The sequence below is a fragment of the Anomaloglossus baeobatrachus genome, chromosome 5 (assembly GCF_048569485.1).
Source record: "Anomaloglossus baeobatrachus isolate aAnoBae1 chromosome 5, aAnoBae1.hap1, whole genome shotgun sequence".
In the NCBI taxonomy this organism is placed as follows: domain Eukaryota; kingdom Metazoa; phylum Chordata; class Amphibia; order Anura; family Aromobatidae; genus Anomaloglossus; species Anomaloglossus baeobatrachus.
In genome coordinates this window covers 255,153,921-255,163,856 of record NC_134357.1, presented here as the reverse complement: position 1 = coordinate 255,163,856, position 9,936 = coordinate 255,153,921, and the positions used below count along the sequence as shown (strand labels likewise).

Genomic DNA, 9,936 nt, shown 5'->3' with positions numbered 1-9,936 from the left:
GGAGCGGGTCCCCGTGGCGGATGATGAGGAGAGTAGTGGCCGTTGGCACCGAAGCGAGGGGCGACGGCAATCAAAAGGCTGAATCAGCTGCTGTGGTTCCAGCCGTGATGGGCCCCAACCGATCCCAGATCTGTTGGAGGTTAGAACCGGTACAGTGGTCGATGGGCTCTTCCTTCTTGCACCTTTAAAGATGGATCCCCGTGGCCTGATGCTGCTTGGGGACCCCGGTTTGTGTAGTGTTAGCTCCTGTCCCATGTGTAGGTGACGCGGGGCCGCTTTGGGGCTTGACTGTAATCACGACTCGGGACCCTATGTGGCACTGTGCTCCAGGATCTCGTGGTGGTCAGAGGGACATGCAATTCCTCTGTCCTGCAGATACAAGTGATACAAGGTACTTGTGATACAAGGTGAAGTCTGTTCCACCCTAAGACTCTGCACCCTTAACTGCACTGGTCCCACTCCTGTTCTCTCCTGCTGGAGAACACTCTAACTGTTGTGTAAGCTCCTAACTCCCCCTGGTGGCTGCTTCTTCCCCGATTCCCTGTCACTAGTGGGTGGATGCTCCCCATGTTTGGTGACTACCTTAAGACCCGACCATAGCCTGGTCCCCAATGGGGAGGGCAACCTGGTTATATATATGAGTTTGTGTTGTGGAACTGGTACCAACCTCCTCTGGATCCAGGATGAGTACTGCACCTTAAGTGAGGTGCAGTCCCTGTGGTGACTGAAGTCTCAGGGGCGCCACATTTCCATCTATCTATCTATGATTCTATCTATCTAGTCATCTATCTATGATTCTATCTATCTGCTGAAAGAGCCTTAAAGTGAATCTGTCAGCAGGTTTTTGCTCCCCCATCTGAGAGCAGCATAAAGTAGAAACAGATATCCTGATTCCAGCGGTGTCACTTACTGGGCTGTTTGCTTTCATTGTGATAAAATCAATGTTTTCTCTGCTGCAGATCTAGCAATTATACAGAGCTCATGAATATGCTGGACTACCTGCAGCATGACGAGTAGCCCTCTAATGATAATCTCCTGCTGATTAACCAGTGATGTTCTCAAAACTATACTAAGCAGCCCAATAAGTGACAATCACTGGAATCAGGATCTCTTCCCCTATGTTATGCTGCGCTCAGATTAGGTGTTAAAAACCTGGTGACAGATTCCCTTTGAAGGGGTTGTCAGGTCTAAATCCACAAGTCTGCATTATCACAATTTGTTTTCAATTACTTTAAAAACTATATGTGACACATTCCCTTAAAGAAAAAAAATAGGTATACCAAAAATAAATATATAACAAAGAAGTTAGATTTAAAAAGAAAAAAAAAAGTTAGAGTAGAGTAGGACCCTGCCAAAAGAGTCCACCTTGTTGTGGTGACAGGTTTACAAAAATCTTTTGGCCAAAACAAAATCTTATGGCTGCGTGTGTGATACGGTGTTCAATGTGAAGGGTTAATGTGTGATTGGTGAGGCTGTAGTGCAGAAGTGAAGTTTTCCAAGAGTGGCGGTGGGACTGTGGAAGATTCGCGTGGCGGAGGCGGAGCTGGGGCGGAGGCGGAGCTAGGCGGAGCTGGGGCGGAAACTCAAGAAGGCCCCAAACTTTTGCCAGAATGGGGACCTGAAATTACTAGTGGCAGCCCTGCCACTGACACTAATTACTGGCAATTTTTTGTATAAAACTACTATGGTTATATGAATTATACTCCTTGCCCATACTGCTGCCAGGACTTAAGATGGATACCGATGTTCAGCACTGTCACAGACTCCTGAGCGTGTGCACTCCGACCCGGCCTCGGTGCTATGGCGTCTGGGTATGACGTCACCTGGAGGATTTCCTGGAACCCGGAAGTCATATTGAGTGCTGGTTCTTGGAGTTACACGAGCGCCCAGCTGAGTCCAGACACAGTGGTGATTACTACAGCGAGTCCCCGCCCCTTATCTCTATTTAAACACTGCTGGCACACTGCTGGTCACAGTCTCCCGTTGAAGCACATGCGAAACACGTGTCGTGACCGGGTCCGCATGTGAGGCTGACAGACTCCCCCTCTTGGGTACTATACATACCACAGGTAGGTCCTTCAGGTGCCAATCCCTCCACCATTGTATGATATCTTCTCTTGTTTGAGATCATGCTATGTACTTTATGGTGGTGTTACATACTGCTGAGTTCAGGCCCTGATTTGGACCTTACCCTGTTGGTTACTTTTTGATCTATAGGTATTCTATTATTCCACTAATTTAGGGGATATACCATTGACTTTTCTGGTTACCTATATGTCCCTTTTGGGATATAAAAATACTATCTTGTTCCCCATTTATAAGCTAAGTGGTAGCCTGTCTCCTTCCCTGGGACCTCTTTCTCTCTCTGTCTCATCTAATTGATTGGATTTTAATTATGCATATTGTTTACTACTAACTGTCATCACATGTGATTCCAATATTTTGTCTTTTTTGCAATAAAAATTGTATACTTTTTGCACAATTGTGGTACAGTAGTTTTACTCCAAAAACATGGTAAATATCCCTTCTTGTTCACAAGTTTTTGTATTCTGGAAACAACAGTAGCAACAACCCATCCAAATTGGTTGGAACCTGATGATTTCTTGCTTGTGACAAAGTCTTCTGTTCTCTTGGTATGCTGTGGTTTTGGCTTGTCACAGGGCTTCATATGTACATGGAATGGAGTGACAGATAAAGTGATGGCATCTGTTATGTTCAAGGGTGGTGCAACAGGTTCTCCAACAACATCTGCTTTTTGATATACAGCAGTTATAGTTCCATGTGTGGTTCCTTTCCCATCAGGAGTATCCTCTGCAAAGTCCGTGTTATCGACTGCAAAGAACACAAAAGCGCCCTTCTTCAAGAATGGTGGAATGTACAGACCGTTTAACTGTCGGGTGCTTTCTACAACAGCATTGGCCAAAAGCAGTTTCCATTCATAGGGTACGGCCATAAGGGACACAAAACCATGTGAACTAAGAAGATTCATCAACATCTTATCGCGGGTTTTGTGATGAACAGGACCTGTGGGTTTTCTCGTACATGGTGTTGCCTGAATAATGATGGTTCAGTTGTTGGCTTGTAGTTGACCTGACGGTTGGATTTGAATCCATACATGATGTTCTGACACATAGTGAGTGATGCTCGGTCAACAACATTGGTCCTCCTTTTAGTTTCAAGGTTGTTAATTGGTCCTATCATAATCCAGCGGATGGCGGAGTATAATTCAGCTGGAACGTCTTGTATGTCACTGGTGACTTCTATGGCGTTTTATCCGTGGCTGCCTTTGTAAAATTTGCAATGCTTTTCGTTATTAACTGTAGAAAGCACCCGACAGTTAAATGGTCTGTACGTTCCACCATTCTTGAAGAAGGGCGCTTTTGTGTTCTTTGCAGTCGATAACAAGACTTTGCAGAGGATACTCCTGATGGGAAAGGAACCACAGATGGAACTATAACTGCTGTATATCAAAAAGCAGATGTTGCTGGAGAACCTGTTGCACCACCCTTGAACATAACAGATGCCCACACTTTATCTGTCACTCCATAACATGTACATATGAAGCCCTGTGACAAGCCAAAACCACAGCATACCAAGAGAACAGAAGACTTTGTCACAAGCAAGAAATCATCAGGTTCCAGCCAACTATCTCAATTTGGATGGGTTGTTGCTACTGTTTCCAGAATGAAGCAACAACAGAAAGCATCGAGCAATATTCCTGTGTGGGCAGGATACAACTCACTGTTGTCCGAAAGCATACGACTTACTAACATCGGAGCCTTACCGCTGCTTCCAGACCTGGCACACGAGGACACCCAGATCCAGTATGAAAGTGATGATGACAGTGATGGTGGCGATAAGGAAAAAGTCTCAGGGGCTCAAATTATTAAAAACATTATACTGTATATTGTTCGTGGACGACAACTTGTATAACAAGTAATAATACCAAATAAATAAATAAAAATAATTTTTAGTTGAATCTAGAGTATTTATTTGGATACCCTTGCGTTTCTTTGCCCTGAAAATGTATGTTAATTAAAATCAAGTATGTTTAAATAATTTACAAGCTGATATATATGTAAAGGAAAATTGATGTCAAGTCAGCCATTTTGTGAAATCCAATGTGGCGTCTGCGTCAGGGCAAATGGAAACATTGTTTTTCTTATTGCTTATGCAATAACCTTTCCAGAAATGTATAGTTTTCATACTCTTCAAAAAATTCCGGCGAGGGTCGAAATCGAAACATAGTGACCCTGACTAATAGACAAAATGGCAAAAGCTATTATCAGCATGGAAGAGAAGATTCCACCATCTTTTAAAGGGTGGAGGTGGCCATGATAGGTCTCCAGAAACCCATAACCCCTGCAGCATTACACAGGCCAGCAGAAATTAACTCCTGTTAGATCGATTATTAGTAAGCACACAATAGGTCAACACCCGGCACCAGGTGGCATGTCAGACTCTGCAGTGTGAACAGGGTCAGAAGGCACCATGACACCTGGTGAGTTCAGAGCTGAACACCGAGGGTCAACAAGGAAAAGAGGCTGTTTAGGTGCCTTTTTAAAGATTGGGTGCTCTGTGGTGGTTCTCGGGCAAACTTGGCTGAAAGTGTCAACAGAGAAAAAAGGCTGTTTAGGAGCCTTTTTTAAAGTTGGGTGTACTGTGGTAAATCTCTGGCAATGTTGGCTGTGTTGGTCAACAGGGAAAACAGGTTCTGTAGGGGATTATTTTAAAATTTGATGTTCTGTGGTTAAACTTTGGAAATCTTAGCTGTGTTGGTCAACTGTGGAAACAGGTTCTATTCAGGCTTATATTTAAAATTTAAGCTCTGTAGTTAAACTCTGCCAATCTTGGCTGTGTGGTTCAACTGTGGAAAGAGGCTCTGTTGGGGCCTGTATTTGAAATGTATGTGACGCACCCATGGGGTCGGGGGTTACTCATCGCCGGACCGCGGTGCTTCTCCTGGGACGCGGCGGTGGGCTCGCCCGGTTCCATGACCCAGGGTGTCAAGAAAAGGCTTTGGTGATGGGGATGATAGGGGTAGTTATTCGTGGTGCAGGTAAAAAAGCAGGAGCAAAGTTGACAGCAGGGCCCCCTCATGGACAACAGCCGTTTCACGTGTACTCACGCTTCCTCGGGTCCATATGGGACAGGCATAGACCGCCGCCTTATGAGGGGGTTGCGTTCAGTCTACATCACTGCCCAATTAAAAACAGCTGAGAAGTGTAACACATCAAGCAAGTGCAACTTGCCAATAACATCAAGTGGACAATCCAAAAGAACCGTCCACATATACATACATATCAGAAAGGACACATGTTAGTCATACAAAACAAACATTTTTTACAGAAAAACTGAAAGATCATTTTTGTCATTTAAACTCAAATTACCTTGGGCTCTGTACTTGATAATAAGTCTCGCCTCGGCTTGCAACAGCATCTTATGCAGGTCGCCCCTGTTACGGTTGCTGTGGCTCTGGAGACTATGTCCGGATTTCTTGCTACTGCACATGTGCAAGCGCTGGAGACTAAGTCCTATCTTGGAGCCATTGCACATGTGCGAGTGACATCATAGCTGACACGAGGTCACATGTCTCTGACACCTTCTAAGCTGACTGGCCACTGGTCATGTGCTTGTGACACGTGGTCACATGTCTCTGACACCTTCTATGCCGATTGGTCGCTGGTCATGTGCTTGTGACGCTTTGCTCGGTGATAGGCCAGCGTGACGTCATTGCTGTCATTCTGGCAGCGGATTGGCTCTGGTGTCCTCCATCTTGGATGAGGCACAGAGTCTATATAAGACCCTGACGCACGCCGCCCGGCGCTCAGTCCTCTTGGTTCATGCATGAGAGTAGACGCCCTGTGCACGTCCCTCTAGGCATCTCTCTGTCTATGTTAGGTGAGCGCTACCAGCAGGGTAGCGTTCTTATACCTTACAGCTTCGGCTGCAGTCCGTATCCTTACCTCTTAGGGGAGCGGACATAGGCAGGTGCCTGAGGCACATGGTCCGGCTGGGCCTTGTGATTCTACTCGTAGGTGGACGTTGCCGCTAGGGTAACTTTCCTTATACTGCGTCTGGCAGTTGTTCATATCCTCGCATACTATGGGGAGCGAACAGAGGTAGAAGCTTTGTGCGGCTTATGCTGCTGTCCGTCTCTTTTGCACCACTAGAAGAGCGGACCTAGGCAGGTGCCATATCTAGTGGTTCGTGTCCTCGCTAGAGTTGAGCGCGGTTCGCGGTTCTCCAGTTCTAAGCTCGAGTGATTTTGGGGGCTGTTCGAGATCGAACTAGAACTCGAGCTTTTTGCAAAAGCTCGATAGTTCTAGATACGTTCGAGAACGGTTCTAGCAGCAAAAAGCAGGGCTTTTTACAGCTACAGTGTGCAGGAGCCATCGCTGGCAGCCTGCCAGAAGCTGGTAACCAAGATAAACATCGGGTATCCAACCAAAGCGCTTTGGTTAGTAACCCGATGTTTATCCTAGTTACGTGCAGGAAGCCCACACTTCCCCGCTCAGCTCGCTCTGCCCCCTCCTGCCCGCGGCATGTACACATACATACACACACACACACACACACACACACACACACACACACACATGGTCCCGCTCGGCTTACCTGCGGTGATGAAGTCCCGCCATCCCGACCTCAGCACTGTCACTGTCCTCCATGGCCGCCGCTTGTCACATCACCTTCTCTCGCTTCTGACCCGAGACTGACTAGCGGTGACGTCACAGGCCTCTCGCGATACTTGTGTGAAGGCGCCGGTCATTGAACTCAGTGACAGGGGCTGTCAGTGTGCTGGAGATCAGCGCAGGTAATGTACCTCGCTGACAGCAGAACTTGTCACCCCCCTGCAGTGACCTGGGCTGACCCATTGATGTTAGCTCAGGTCACTGCACTGCTCTCCCAGCCAATGGGGAACATCCTGCTCTTCATTGACTGGGACAGTGTGGATCGTCATGGCAACCCCTTGGATTACACCAGACCTGGATTTGTTTTTCATTCTAATAAATTGGTTAAAGAGGGAGTGTTTTGGGGAGTGTTTTTTCAAATAAAAATGTGTTTGTCGTCTATTTTTTTTTATTACTGACTGGGTTGGTGATGTCGGGTATCTGATAGACGCCTGACCTCACCAACCCCAGGGCTTGATGCCAGGTGACATTACACATCTGGTATTAACCCCATATATTACCCCGTTTGCCACCGCACCAGGGCGCGGGATGAGCTGGGGCGAAGCACCAGGATTGGCGCATCTAATGGATGCGCCACTTCTGGGGCGGCTGCGGCCTGCTATTTTTAGGCTGGGGAGAGTCCAATAACCATGGACCTCCCTAGTCTGAGAATATCAGGCCCCAGCTGTCTGCTTTACCTTGGCTGGTGATCCAATTTTGGGGGACCCCTACGTGTTTTTTTTTTAAATTATTTATTTAGTTTAAAATAACAGCGTGGGGTGCCCTCAGTTTTGGATTACCAGCCAAGGTGAGGTTGCCAGCTGTGGTCTGCAGGCTGCAGCCGTCTGCTCTACCCTAGCTGGCTGCAAAACTATGGGGAACCCTACGTCATTTTTTTTTCATTTTTTTTGGCTAAATACAAAGCTAAGCACCCCTTAGTGCCACATGAAAGGCACCAAAGGGTGCTCCACTTTTTCTCCACTTTTTCTCCACTATTTCTCCACTTTTTCTCCACTTTTTCTCCACTTTTTCTCCACTTTTTCTCCACTTATTCTCCACTTTTTCTCTACTTTTTTCTCCATTTTTTCTCCACTCATTCTCCATTTTTTCTCCACTTATTCTCCACTTTTTCTCCACTTTTTCTCCACTTTTTCTCCACTTCTCCACTTTTTCTCCATTTTTTTTCTCCACTTTTTCTCCACTTTTTCTCCACTTTTTCTCCACTTTTTATCCACTTTTTCTCCATTTTTTTCTCCATTTTTTCTCCACTTTTTCTCCACTTTTTATCCACTTTTTCTCCATTTTTTTCTCCACTTTTTCTCCATTTTTTTCTCCATTTTTTCTCCACTTTTTTTCTCCACTTTTTCTTCACCTTTTCTCCATTTTTTCTCCACTTTTTCTCCATTTTTTCTCCACTTTTTCTCCATTTTTTTCTCCACTTTTTCTCTACTTTTTCTCCACTTTTTCTCCATTTTTTTCTCCACTTTTTCTCCACTTTTTCTCCACTTTTTCTCCACTTTTTCTCCATTTTTTTCTCCACTTTTTCTCCATTTTTTCTCCACTTTTTCTCCACTTTTTCTCCATTTTTTTTCTCCATTTTTTCTCCACTTTTTCTCCACTTTTTCTCCGTTCTTTTTCTATGGTCGGTCTACCCATTAGCTCTGCCATGCATACTGTAGCTCTACACCTACTGCACATGTTACTTTATGATTGACATCTCTTTCGTACCAGAGCTGTCTAAGTCTACTTTGACCCCATATTTGTCATTACTATATTGTCCTTGTACTGTATTATGACATTTGTATCATGTGTTTCATTTCTTGCTGTGTTGCAATTTTTTGCTGCATCCCAATTGTACCTCTACATTGTTCGAGTTTATGTTATTGTTCTCTCACTCTTATGTGATACTGATTATTGTCATTTTTCATGATTACATGCAGATAAGTCCAATCTGACGAAGGCTCAGGCCGAAACGTCATTTGTAACTTGTTTTGGACAAAAACATATATGCTTATGAAACATTTTTTTTTCTTAATACGGACCAATAAAGAGTGATTTTGCATTACTATCCATTGTGACTTACTGACTTAGTCTGGGAGATTTAGAGTGCCGAGGTTACTCACTAATTTTATCTATTATTACCTCTGAGCACCTATATACCAGTGAGCAGAGCTTCCTCTACAGTAGTTCTCCTGATTAGGCATGCCCTTACCTCATGAGCAGGGCATTGCAGCTTTGGTAGCAACCATTACGACATGGACTCTGCTGCTGTGGACCCGAGAAGAGTGAGTGCAGATTCATTGCACCCACACTCCTCACATGAAGGGTCCGCACTCCTAGAAAATGGGGGATACGTTCCCTGAGTGTCTCCCCCCCATATTCTAGACGGTCCAAAGTCGTCGTGGGACCCCTTTATTTTTTTTCTTACAATAAATTGGTGAAGAGGAAATGTTTTGGGGACTGTTTTTTCAAATAAATTTCTTTTGTCGATTTTTATTTTTGTTAGTACTGACAGTTTATGATGTTGAGTATCTAATAGACGCCATGACATCACAAACTGCTGGGCTTGATCTCAGGTTACTTTACAGCTAGTATCAACCCGATTTATTACCCCGTTTGCCACTGCACCAGGGCACGGGATGAGCTGGGGTGAAGCGCCAGGATTGGCGCATCTAGTGGATGCGCCACTTCTGGGGTGCCTGCGGCCTGCTATTTTTAGGCTGTGAAGGCCCAATAACTATGGACCTTCCCACCCTGAGAATACCAGACCACAGCTGTCCGCTTTACCTTGGCTGGTGATCCAATTTGGGGGGGACCCTACTTTTATTGTGTAATTATTAATATTTATAAAATAATTATAAAAAAGAGCCTGAGGGGACCTCAACATTGGATCCCCAACCACGGTAAAGCTGCCAGCTGTGGTTTTCAGGCTACAGCCGTCTGCTTTACCCTAGCTGGCTATCAAAAATGGGGGGACCCAACGTCATTTTTTTTTTTAACTATTTTTTAAATAGAAAAAATTAATGGGCTTCCCTGTATTTTGATTGCCAACCAAGGTAACGGCAGGCAGATGGGAGTGGCAACCCATAGCTGTCTGCTTTATCTGCGCTGAGAATCAAAAATACCGCGGAGCGCTACGTCATTTTTTTAAAGATTTATTTTTACAGCACTGTGATGTCCAGCAATCAAAATACAGGGAAGCCCATTTTGTTTTTAGTTATTTAAATAAATAATTAAAAAAAATATATATGGGCTCCCGCTG

The 9,936-nt window shown here is 45.0% G+C and overlaps 1 pseudogene; it reads right to left on the bottom strand.

Annotated features, from left to right (window-relative positions):
• Nucleotides 1–3,337: 3,337 nt before the first annotated feature.
• LOC142312724 (uncharacterized) overlaps nt 3,338–9,936 on the bottom strand; it is a 52,539-nt pseudogene continuing 45,940 nt past the window's right edge.